Source organism: Phoenix dactylifera, unplaced genomic scaffold (assembly GCF_009389715.1).
Source record: "Phoenix dactylifera cultivar Barhee BC4 unplaced genomic scaffold, palm_55x_up_171113_PBpolish2nd_filt_p 001974F, whole genome shotgun sequence".
Lineage (NCBI taxonomy): Eukaryota > Viridiplantae > Streptophyta > Magnoliopsida > Arecales > Arecaceae > Phoenix > Phoenix dactylifera.
Window position 1 is genome coordinate 46,332 of NW_024069256.1, and position 14,119 is coordinate 60,450.

The following is a 14,119-nucleotide window of genomic DNA, read 5'->3' on the forward strand; positions in this document are numbered from 1 at the left end:
GCATGAGGCTTCTGTGGTTGCAAGATCTATGGAGAGCACGCAACAATACCCTCACATGCATAGAGATTGTTTCCGTATTTCGAACCTATGACATTCAAGTCCCAATAAAGCAACCTTAACCCTTGCATCAAGGCTCGCTTTTATTAAACCGAGTGAACTTATACAAAAGAATTCCTATTAGCCAGTCTTTAATATTACACCAAACAATATCGAGCATGCTTGCTTGCTGAGCCTAGTCACAATTCAAGTCCTTTAGTGCTGATACAAGACACCCCGTTTTGAGTACCACCTTTACAACATTTCATGATCATAGTGAAATTCGATGCATTTTGCTTTTGCTCTCAAAAATTACTACATTGAATAATAAGCTGAACTATATTGTTTCATGCTTAATTGCAATTCGCTTACAATTTGGCAAATTACATAACTTTACTAGTAATACATAATCATTACAGTTTTAGAAGTTCATGGACCACAAATTCTGTACTACGGAAGCAAGTTTATCACCTACAAAGTAGTGAAACACCTATTTGACAATCTACTGAGTAGAAGGTTGATTATGCGATACAAACCAAAAGAAAATTCTAATCCAGGGATGATGGTTTCACTAGATCTAATTGACCAAAAGCATGACTGTTTTTGAAGCAAAATTGCGTTCTTGAACTAAGTATCTCCGCCTTCAAATCTGAAGCATAGCTGAAAATTAGCACATGATAAATTTCTTGTCAGAGCTCAAAAGAGGTAGCACGCCCCGCTTATCACAAGAATCTTTAGCTCTGATGAACCAAATTAGCAAGGACCTTGCTATCTGTCACTTACCTTATCTATGACGTCCATATTGGAAAAGAATGGATGTTAGCTAATTTCCAGAACTATAGATGCTCCCATGATGATTCCATAGATGAATGAATAAAGATGGCATACTCTGAAGTGTTGAACAAATTTCTTAGTATTCACTATATTGGAGCCCAAAGGAGCTGTTAGTGGAGATGAAAATATGAACACATGCAACGATGACATGTGCATTTAAAATCTTGAAATAACTTTTATATTCACCAATTTAAAATATCATTTGATTAAATTGATACTCTACCCACAAGTGCATCAGAAGAATATGAATTGGTATGACATCTTTAGTTTTCAAACTTTCAAATTGACTATATATAAAAAAATTTGTACTGCTGTTAAAGGGCAAGGCTTAAGGTACAAATACCAATTTATCAAATGATTTCAGATGCATTATATGCACAAAACATGCAATCGAAGAAAAAGTAGAAACTTCAGATCCCTCAATATAAAGAAAATTTCACATTAGATAAGAGGGATAATTCACAATAGTACCACCTATTCTGCTTTGGAAGTGTCCTGCATTCTTGGGTGTAGATGTGAACTAAACAATCACAACATCGAATCTTCTTAAAGAATTAGCTTTTCTTTTGAGCTTCATCGTAATCGTGCTCAATCTCTTCTTCTTGGTGTTGCACCAACGGCATGTCAGGAACCTCTTCAATGCTCTTTACAGGCTAAAGGGGAAAAAGAAGATCTTCAAAGACAAGAACTCTAGAGAGCAAATGTTTGCCAAAAATGGCTGCTGAATGGAATCAAAGGAAAAAGTCATAAATATTTGACGTTACCTGCCACAGCTCTAGAAGACGCACTAGAAGAAAATTGACAATCATGACCAGACAAAATAGCTTTCCTGCCCAAGCCCCACATTTGAGGTATCTTCAAAAAAAGGGGAAAATAAGAAAGAAGAAAAAGAAGACTACGTCAGCAGTCTTGACTTACTGCTAAATGTATTTATGACAAGTTGATGCACAAGCATTACCAACCATGCTGGTGTATAATGAACTTAGAAGATATATATCAAGACATGAAAAACACGATCAAGTGGTTCAATGTAGCTAGTGTTGTGCATCTTTGCCCCAAAAAACTGAAGTTGAATCACATGAAATGAGATGTTTAGAAATGCCAATAAAAATTGCCACTGGATGTCACCAACTTTAGGGAAAAAACATTCAATATGGACAACAAACAACATAGCATCTGAACCTAAATATTTCCAGATGCCAAAAGGAAAAGAAATTTGATTGGCCAGATGAAAAAATAAATGGATATGTAGCTCTAACAGCACCCAACATTTGTTATTTCTAACATGTTTGCAATTAACATACCGTGGTAGACGCTGCAGAAGATTTTTCTCAGAGGATTGCAGTGCACGGTCATACACTATCTCTGTTCTTTTAGCCACGTCATGCCAACTATACAGGCTTTTCATCTAATATCATTATTGGAAACATATAAAAATTAAAAAATCAACATTTCACAAGAAAAAGTAAGGTTTGCTAAGTCTCTCAAAGAAATAGAGTTGGTCGGGCAAATGATTAACCAAGATAAGTAGAATTGAAGACTTACACGGAGATGCATGACATGCGGATCGATGCTTGGAAGCATGAAAATTGCTTTTCTAATAGCCCACACCATATCACCTGGTGCTGGTTCTGCAAGTACTATCATGTCATCTGGTAAAACCTGCCCAGAGATGAAAAAGGATGCAATAATTAGCAACCAAACTCCCTTTTTTTTTCTTCAACCAAGATTTGAGCATCACTAATCCGTGAAATCATAGCATCAGGACATAAAGAGATTGAGAAAGGATCACAAACTGCATGCCTCTGGGACATCCCAACTCTTGTGCTCACAGTTAGCAGTCCACAACTAGCAGCTTCCAGAATGGCTATGCAAAAGGCTTCTGTAAGCGAACTACATTAATAAGCATTCATCAGAAAAATATACCCTCTTTTTCACTAAAAAAGGCAGATAAAAAGGTGCAGTCAAAGGCTTCTTTGTGCAGATTCTAGAATATATCCAACAGGAGAATAGTTGCATGAAATGAGATTTTTCCCCCTAGCCATGTTAGATACAGAACAAGAACCATAAAAGCATGTAAAAGCCCATAATTTCTTATCCTACTGAAAAGGAAAAGGCAATGTCAAGATACCAACTGACAATGTCAAGAAGGCAAATGCTTGGGGCATACTTCCCTATACATAATCATGAAAGCAAGTCACAACTAATTGTGAAAGGTGAACACTCTCATTAACAATCAGATTACATTATAGAAGGGCACATCAGTGGGCTTTGTCGGCTACAGTGGTAAGAACAATAATAGAACTGACTATTTTATTGTTGATATTGGGTGTCAAATGAAATAGCTGGTGTGAAACACTCTTAAACACCAGAAATACTTACAATTACTCTTATGATTATAAGAAAACAACTTTACCTAATTCGCAGCAAGGTGAACTGGGCACCACCGCAGTTGTCACGCTGTCTTCCTAAGAAGATGAGGTTCTAAGTTTGAGTCTCGGGCACTGCATCCCCAAGTATTTAAACTTGGGCAATTACATTTGGTGGGCCTCCCTCCCGTTTCCTCAAAAAAAAAAAAAAAGAAAGAAAAACCTGTTCCAAGCAACTGAAGAAAAGACCAATTAGTGTCCTGTCTATTTTTTTTAAATCTGCATAAGATATATAGATAGAGGATAGCATAAGGAAACCATAATGTTTGAGGACAGGAAATAGGACCCTTCTCCCAGCCTTCTTACCACTTCTCTACACAAACACTTCTAAAAACATCATAAGTACTCCTATTCTAGCAGCCTCTTGCATCTTAAGGTGACAAGTTTTCAAAATAGAGAGACTAGAAAAGCATAATGATAACAAACAAGATTAGTTCATTTTCCAGAGTCAACTTTATAATCCATATTCACCATCAATTCTCTTCAACAAGTACTCTAGCACTTTTGCATATATTTCAAATTTTTCTCATAGTATTCACCCTTGTTATCTTAGGCCTTTCTCCTCTATCTAAGCCTTCAAAAACAAATTCAAGCACCACTCTTTACCAAAAGTCTTCCAATACATATGTTGCACATGTTCATACCTCTTCAGTTGATTCACCATCACTTTGTCCCTCATTTAATTACTTCACTCGGATGGCTCGGTTAGGGGTAGCCCCTCCCTTTCTCCAAAAAAAGACAAAGAAAAAGAAAAAAGCCTATGCATTATCTTATATATTACTTCTCACCTTTCCTTATAAGTTTCAACAAACATCAATCTAATATTCTTACTTCTGTCACATTCATTGTGCTTGCATGAATCGCACTGTCCAGCAGTCTAAACCATACATGATGCCAGGCCTTATTGTCATTATATAGAATCTTCATCAGCATTTTAAAAATCAGACTGGGTTGGCCAATTGAACCATCAACTGGTCAAAGTTCAGTCCAGACAAACCGCTTAAACTATTTTTGTAGAAACTCAACCACAGACTAGCAATTGGTTCAAACTATTTTCAGTTTTCTCTAAGGCAGTTCAGTTCCATACAAAAGATTCCAATCAAGATCGCGCTTAGGGCTTCTTTCCTAGTGTCTCTCCACAATCCAAGCCTTCAGTGAGGCCCACATTCCTCTTCCTCCATGGAACAACATACTCCACCTTTAGTGGCAATCCATTTCTCCAAGTATGGCACCCTATCTTCTCTCTCTCTTCCTCTGTCTAATCCACCATTAAGGCTGGGTACCAGATGCAAATGTTCCTCCCATGGCAATATTGGTGATAATTGCAATTCATAGCTCCTTTGGTGCTACTATGGTGTGGTTTTTAATAGTTCCCCATAAGGAATCCCATGTCCTGATTTGCTAAGAGAGTTCCTTCTTTTTTTTTTGGTGAATAGGAGAGCTCCCTTCTTTCACCCTCCTATCACCTTCAAAAAAAACAAAAAAAGGAACAGAGATGACACAATGATAAAGGAAGCCCTTATCTTTGTAGTTGGCAATATTCTCAAGCTAAAGGAAGAAATGTTGGGCTATAGGTAAGATCATGGTATGCCGTACCATACCAGACGGTACCGGACGTACCATACCATACTGGTTCGGAACCGGTTCTGGTAGCGTACTAACACTTAATATGCCAAAAAAAATTTGTATACCGTACCGATACTATGCTAGTATAGCACTGGTAGGGGATCCGGTACCGAGACGGCAAACCTTGAGTAAGATAACTTTGCAAATAGAGAATCTAAAACAACAGAGAACCATTACATACCATACAAAAGCATCTAACCATCCATAGTGTCAGCTTTATGGATTCTCATTTGCCAAGTATTTCCATTTAGGGCCACCTTTTGATGTTATTCTAAGTTTTTTGCATATCCCTTCCTCAGCCCTCATCCATGTTAGCTTAGATCTCCCCCTCCCTTTTCTTATCATCGTCAGCATAAACCAAAGTACCTCTCCTTGTTGGAGCCTCTACAAATCTTCATGTACATGTCCAAACCATGTCAATCGATTTTCATTACTTTGTCCTTAATTTGTGCTCATACATATCCTCTAATATTCATTTCTAATTTATCTTTTTAGTTTACCAGCATTCCATCTTCACATTTTCATTTCTGCTTACGTCAACTTGTTCCATACAATTTATTCATTATCAGCACTCTACCATGCAATGTATCAAGCCTTACTGTTAGTCCTATAAAATTTCCTTTAAGTCTTCAAGATATGCGCCTATCATATATTACTCTAGATGCATCTCTTCATTCCGTCCAACTAACTCTAATTTTATTTTAATATATATATATATATATATATATATATAATATATATATATATTTCAATATTTCCCCATTATTTATACAATAGAACCTTGACTCCTCCCTAATTTTACTTCTTCAATGAAGATTTATTTAGTAGAATCCTCACTTAACAATTTTCCAAAATAATATCTCCATCCTTATTTAATTTCCTCATCTTTCACTAATATCCTATTATCCTCACATTTAACCATTTAATTCCCATGTTTTTATTTGGATTAGTTCATAACTTCATATGTTCCAAGTTCCCTTTTTTAGGTAATTTATCACAGAAAGATGCAACTTTTTTTCCTTTAAATTCCACCATCTTATCTTTAGACATTTATTAATTTCTTTTCTTGTCTTTTTGCACTTATTGTATAAATGTAAGACTACAAACCTATGTTATGTTGTCAGATTCTCGTAACGTCACCTTACAATCCTTGTATGTTGATCCATCTCTTTTCTTGATAAAATAATAATCTATTTGTGACAAAGTTGATCCACTCTTAAATGTTCCTAAATGCTCATCTCTCTTCTTAAAATATATGTTTTCTATTATTAAGTCATAAGCTATTGCAAACTCAAGAATGGAATCTTCCTTTAAATTTCTATCTCCAAAACAAAATCCACCATGTACTCCGTCATATCCCATATTGCTCTTCCCTACCTGCCCATTTAAGTCACCGCCTATAAGTAACCTTTCTCCTTCAGTAATACGTGCATCAATCCATCCATTTCTTCCTAAAATGTATACTTAATCCTTTCCGCAAAGCCTCCTTATGATGCATAGGCATTAACTATATTGATATCCTCATCTAAAACTAATTTGATAGCTATTAATCTATTAGTTATCCTTTTTAAAATCTATAGTTTTATCTTTGATTTCCTTATCCACTACTATTCCTACATTTTTTATTATTATCTTTATCTACATATAACAATGTCCTTTATCCTTGGATTTAATACCTTTCCATTTAGTTTCTTGTAAGCAACGCTTTTTTCCTACATGTCATTGTATCTCCACTAGTTATCTACTCTTTCCAGTCAAAATTCCAACATTCCAGGTAACAAATCTAACTCTCTTCTTCTATATGGTTACTAATATGATTGGCCACTGGAAGACTCTATTCCTAAATAACCCTTGCTCATTTGTTGCTCAAGTTGGGTAACATTGTAGCAAATTGCTTATGGGAAACGATCCAACAAACTGTTACTCATTTGTCACAATATGGAGTCATATTGTAGCGGGTCATTTATGGACAACGCCCTAATCGATCCTTCCCCACTTCTCGCCACAATCGGATTAGGTTAAGACACATTGCATAGAACAAGGGATGCCCTAACATTCACATGTATCAAATTAGGATCCATTTCATAGTTTATCAACATATTTTTTACAACCAGCTATCAACCTGACATCAACCCTTTACTTTTCTCATCTGAGCTTGGGACCGGCAATGGCATGTGTAATCCCATTCAAGTTTGCTTTGTTTCTGTTCATTTATTTATTTGGTAGATACACAATATAGGTCTTTTTACTTGTTCAAGCTGATTTTTTTGGGTACCTGCTGAGATTATTTTTATATCTCTGTCAAGTAAAATTTTGATGGCACATGAAATAGAATGAATTAACAAGTGCTTTTCCTGCTAGAAGGACTGGATCCTTTGAACAAGGTCGTGCTTTTTTATTAAAACCGAATTAATTACTAATGGAAATAGGAAAATACATAATAATACCATGAAATATGCATCATTATGATACTATGTGATCATAAAGGGTGCCAAAAGTTGTTGGAATTTGCTAGATATTCTTATTTTTTTAGATATTTTTCTGTACATTTATATTCTATTTCTATTTATAATTAATTAATTTTAATCTGTTTATATTTGATAATATTTATTATTCCATCAAGATGTCATGGTTCTTTCCTAGTATAATCAACAATCCAGGTTTCAATGCATTCATTTTCATGCAAGTTGTCAACAAATGTATCAATCACACAAAAACAAGGAAGTGCCTCTCCACCTATCCAACCAAATTTGATATATTCAGGTATGTTTTGATCCATCTCACCATTCTTACTACGGTAGATATTAGATAATGAAACCAATCAGACTGCTAATCTTGTCCATTCAATTTAACTAGGCCCTTTATTTTTTTAATGGAATTTTAGGCTCATCCTCTAGGTTTTTCTCTATAATAGCATGCAAACCTGATACATGATTGTACAATTTCCTAAATGTTGATGGTATGTTCATGTATGACTACAACCAAGGCTAGTGCTAATACATAGTAACATGCCCACTGAATGAAAATATACCAACCATGGTAACACCCCCAATGAAACTTTACCTGTCTCCCCACAACAACTCCTAACACTTCTGTTTTTCTATGCCACAAAAGTACCCTCCCAATACCCACTATATATAACTTTCTGTGAAATGTGTAAGAAAAAAAAATACCCTCTCCATTATTGTCGTTCCCATACAATAAAAAAAGAAAAATCATTTTCAGAGATTGTTGTCATTTTTCTTGCAGTTAAGGAGAGAACATACGTAATCCAGGTAAAAGATCATTCCAAGTAAGTCCAACATACAAAAAAAGAAAAAAGAAGAGCGAAATAAAGTTAGAAGAGTTTTGGGATTGGCTCGATCTCCCTCATGACAAAAGCAAAGTTTGAAGCTTTGGACAATATTGCACCTTCTCAAATTTTGCAATCAAACCCAATCCAAAAGTAACCGGAATTTGGGGATCTCAGCTAATATATATTAATTTGTTGGGTTGCAGTCTATGCTGACCAGTTTTAAATGGTTTCAAGAGAAAATAAGCTTTTCTTTTTTTATTTTGGCTGATATACTACCATAAGAGTCCCACTTCACTCGATCCCGTCCGCCTTGCACTCATTTCAATTGTTTTGGGCTGAGACAGGGGAAAACTTCAAAAGTATATAGCAAAGCCTTTGAGAAACTGATTAGCAAGATCTTATATGGGCTTAGCATGTTGAAAAAAGTGGGACAATGTAATCTTTTCTTGTTTGATTTATCTTTTAATTTTCAAGTTGATGAAATGCTATATTTATGAAATTTCGAGATATCAGGAGCTGATTGTGAATTTTTTTAAAAAAAAATATTATTCATGAAAAAATGATGAAAATCTGAAGCTCAGCATGTGCACAAGTCTTGTTTCATTTCATAAAATCCACAAACTGGCACATATTGTAAAATAACTGATATGTTGATACTAGATTCTCAATGTGTAGGATCACAAAAACTGACCTGACTCAAACACACCTGATTAACTTAACCTTGTTTAAAATTTGGGAAGGGTTCAAATCAAATTCTATGACCTAACATTTAAAATGGTCAATCATGGGTCAGAGCTTTCACCTACTCACATCAAGAGGGTAGTATAATATTTGAAATGAATGAAGTTGGGCCGAGGACAGGCCATGACCTTTGCATAATGCTTTTAACCATGGTTTTGAGTACCAAACTGCACTAGTCTACTCTAGGTGTACTGTACCGATACAAATAAGGAAACAAAACTTGGTATGCCCCCCAATATTGAAACTAGATATCCGACCAGCATAGCATACGAACACTTGGTACACCTATACCAGTCAAGTGTCAGCAAGGATACCTTGGTTCTTAAAATACTGCTCTTAAGAAGAGTTGGTCTCTTTTAATACTAGTTATTTAGTTCACCTCAACCCGAATCACTTAATCATATGGGTTACTAGGGATTATGTCATGTGGGTCACCATGTGGGCCAAAAGGGTTAAAGACTTAAAGTGTCCCAATCCATAACTGGGCTGACTCAAATCGAGTCAGGTATTGGTCAAGGTTGCATATGTTATTGTACTAACTTGTGTTTATCAAACCCAATTAGCACAGACAATTGCCGCCCCTACTGGAGAATTTTGCATTTAGTCTTTAATTTGTTTAGCCTCAGCAATTCTTTTATTGCTTTCCTTGATGACTTAGTTCTAAGAATTATGTTAAGTTACCACCAAGCAATATTTTATACTGCAACAATTGATTATATTAGCTGTTTCCTTGACTTCCAAAATTCATCAATAATTTTCTTATCTCTTACTCAAATTTTATAATAGCTAATTGGTGGAATTTGATGACTGCTTCAAACAATTGGTTCATCTTCCTTCTAACTCTCTAGATTAAAAAAACTTTTCTTTTACTTTTTGCAGTATTGACATTTGAAAAACAAATGTAAAAGTTAAATTGTTATGCATAAAAAATGTTACTCATTGGAATTTTACAAGCAGTTATAATTCAGTAAAATCTCACAGCTTCTAGAAATGAGATCATAGCATTACTTGCCAGCATGATTTTTTTCTTCATTAAAACAATAGATAGCCTTGTCTATATTTAAATCTAAAATTAAAAAATAAGATAATTTTTGCTGACTATTCATAAAAATTCTTTTTGATGTTTAAAGAATATTGTAATATATTCTTTTAAATGTGTACGAAGTTCTCATTGTTAAATTATTATTTAATATAATATAATTACATATATATATATATAATGAAGAGTTGATAAAATGACTATATATTATAATGATATAATGGGTAGACAAACTATCATAATCAAGACCACAATACATACAGAAATACATTGCCAAAGGGTTGTAACATATTGAATAGTCATTTTAGAAAGTTAATTTCACATGATGGCTACAAATCTCACCATCTAAACTACTCTCCATCATTACATTCAGTCCCATACTCCCATGTGAAAACTATTGCAACCCATCCCACGGCATGGATTCTCTTGGCTGTGATAGCTAGTGAAACAATCCTAATCACTAACATTCTTTGCTTCTTCATGTAATTGAAATTTCAGTGTGAAAGCAAACCCCCAAACATTAAGATCGGCCCTACTTAATTTCGTTTCAACTCAAATAACAAACATGCAATCTCAATTTAGATTCATCATGTCAACATAATAAAGCATATTCATTTTTTTAACTTGATTTTCCTGTTATTTACTTTTGTATTAGATATATCACTTAACCATAAATAGGATTAATTAGTTCTTTATTTCCAATGTTCAAACTTCAACGCCGAACATCCTCTAGTGACGTTGTAATATAATTTTGATAAATTTTCATATTAATAATTTTGATAAATTTTCATATTTACATGGTTATCAAATATAGAACTTTCTGTTACAAATCACTTACACATGCATGTGCATGTAAGTTTTCACAAGTATCAAATACATATACATACATACATACATAATATATATATATAGAGACTTACATAATGAAGACTTCCATTTAATAATTTTCTGCAAAAGAATTCTAAAAATCTTTAAGCGCATGTCACATGGCACACAACCATAGCCTAGTCACATTTCGTAAAATCCCCAAATAAAGATCAAAAGCTTATTCAAAATATTACTTATAAGTTATATAAGATCTAAAACTTAGAGATTTATTAAATTTGAAGATGCAACATATATTTGGTGTACAACACTCTCGCCAAAATTAATTTTTTAAATTATTTCTTAACATTCCCAAAAGGTTCAACTGAAACCACTAAAAGCTATAAATTCAAAACTATATCATAGTCCAAGATTTGTTGGTAATTTTTTTAACCATTACCATTTTGTATCTTTTTCCCAAATATTCTCTTTACTTTGTTATTTATTTATATTTAGTTGTAAAAAGTTTTTCACTGAAACTACAATAAAGTAGTTTTATTTTGCTTTCAAGTATTAAACCGAAGCAGATTTTCCATTCTTGGGTGGATATTAGTGGGTAAGAATAGAGTTGATCATAGGCTGGGCATCAGGCCTAAACTCTATTTATTTTTAATTGGGCTTCAGCCAGGCCTATATGAAATTTGACATTTTCTGTGCCCAAGCCCGGCCCGTGATCAGCTTTAGGTAAGAAACATGGATATAGAAAAAAGAGGTAGGCGGGGAGAGGATAGGGCATATGATTGGATACTCATCTATGCATTCTTCTTTCTTATTTTAGAAAAAGGGTGACTGTTCATGTTGGTCGATGAGCTCCTCAGAAGAAGTAACCACTATATGAGCCAATTAAAATTTACTAGGACTCAGTTCATATGGATGAGCCCAGTCATATGAAAAGACATTTAGTATACCAACGCCCTTGCACATACATGAGACACCCAAAATAAACAATATTAACCATCAAACTCCATTAAATGAAGGTATCTTGAACTGCTGAGAAATATTGTGGTAGAAGCTATGTTGGTCTAAAAATACTAGGTATTGATTTAGAATAAGAGAACAGATATTGTCCAAAATAAAAGACAGATGCCATAAAAAATATGTACCTATTTAAAAAAAATATGACCGGATATTAGAACAGATCGCACTTGACATGTGGAACAGCCCCAACATATCAAACTCTGTCCTGAAGAGAATACTTTTCCCTCATCTCTTCAAGCCGCAACGTTTTGTCCATCGCCTCCAACAATAAATCGGACCTTAATAAAGACAACTGTGAGAAAAATAGAAATACATATAATTTATGTTGTGAAACACCATTACCCATGTGATTTTAAAAAAAATAAATGAAAAATGAACTGCACTTGAAACAAGTCAAAATGGAAAAGGAAGTTAGACAGTTGTCATATATCACACAGGCTAAAGGCAAACCAGAAAAAAACAGATAGATTACCTTTGCAGTTTGATTTGTGGTCTGGATCAATTTCTTTAGCCTACCTAGTGTCAATTTCTCTCTCAATATACTGTTTCCAGTTTTGCAGATTCTGATAGATCAAAATGTAAAAGTAGTCAGTACTAAGACTTACATTTGAAAAAAGGCGGCACACTTCTGGAATGACTTCAACAAGAAGATCTGCTCCCTTCCGGCGATATACCAATCTACTGATCACAAACAATAACCAATTTCATCACAGCTCAGCCGATTAGGAGCAGGTAGAAAACAATGCAGTATCCACCGCATTAGGTATTACAAAGACTTTCTCAGGTAGGTATCCCAGATCTCAGACGGTAGTGTCGCGCTTTCCTTGCTAGTATGAGAGACGCATATAGCCTGATCTACATCTCGCCAGAGTAAACTGCAGCACCTTATTCATGTGAATGCTTCCAACATCAGCAAAACCATATAGTGAATGATCAGTGAACACAACTTTGTATCCCATGGTCCTTGCATGCATTAAGGCCTCATGACAGAGTGTTGAGAAAGCTGATGCCCATGCACAACAGTTATCCTCTCACGTACAATCTAATATTCCGTTATAATTGAAGTGTAGGTAAAATGTTGGCAATGTATTCTGCATAATAGATGGTCTCAAGGAACATAATAAACTTTTAGACCACCTTCATGTATCGTACTCCAGACCGCTTTCCATATGCGCATGTGTCATTACCACCACCTGGGCAGCCCAAATATAGATGCCTAATATTAGCTGAAAATTACAAAATACCAACATCTAATATTTTACTTCATTTGTCAAATTCACAATAGAGCAGCAATTATATCACCAATGGATTTTTCAGAGTAAAAAGGATTGCATTGTTTTGCACGAAAGGTTTCAGACCTTGTGACCAATCTTAAGCAAGCACGTGTGATAGATAATAGATGTGATTTCCACGCCACCAAAGTTAGGGTAGAAAAAATCAGACACATCAAAAATTCTGTGCTTCGCCGCTCATCCATAGCATTCAGAACTTAACGTCCTGAAAGTTCAACAAGTTTAAAAGATGATGCAATAATTTTTTTTGATACAGAAGATTATCACTAATAAAATAACATGCTAACAAATAAAAGAGAATCAATGGAAAGTTTCAATAATATAGCATGGAAACAAAGGAGAGGTGGGGACATTAAATCGTCCTCATCACTGTTGCAGGTCTCTAGTCAATAAGGCCACGAAAGCACAGTCTACAAGCTCCAGAATGAGTGTCAAAAACTGGACACTCAGCCTGGCTATTGGAGTGCCAATGGAAGCGTGAAGATGATTCTAGATTACAGTGACTAATAGAAGGGCAGCAAATAGAAGTGCAGACAGGGGGAGAAAAACAATGATTAGGACACAGAAATTCAATGAAGTATGCTTCCCAAGTCAAATAAAAAACACTTTGCTAAGTCTCAAACTCAAAAAGTAACTTCAAAAAGAAAAAAAAAAGGAACTTTCCGTTAAACGGAGTTCTTTTAGCAACAAAACATTAATAAAAACAGAAATAAACAAAGAAACAATTGTAGAAACAAGATACAATTTTTAAAAATTTGATTACATATCCAAAATACTGCATTGATATGCATACAGTTAAATAATCAGATGCAATATAACAAGTTTCCTAGATCCCATATTAATCATATGGTTGTGCAATCATCATATACGCTCTTCTCAAAGCCCTGCCAAGACTGGATTCAGATAAGCCACTCTTGTGATCCAGTGGTTCAGTCCTACTTGTGGGCATTAAATAATTAACAAGCATTATAACTCTTCCAATGTG

The 14,119-nt window shown here is 34.6% G+C and overlaps 1 pseudogene; it reads right to left on the reverse strand.

Moving 5' to 3' along the window:
- Positions 1-333: 333 nt before the first annotated feature.
- LOC120109274 lies at positions 334-13,310 on the reverse strand (annotated as a pseudogene).
- Positions 13,311-14,119: the final 809 nt, after the last annotated feature.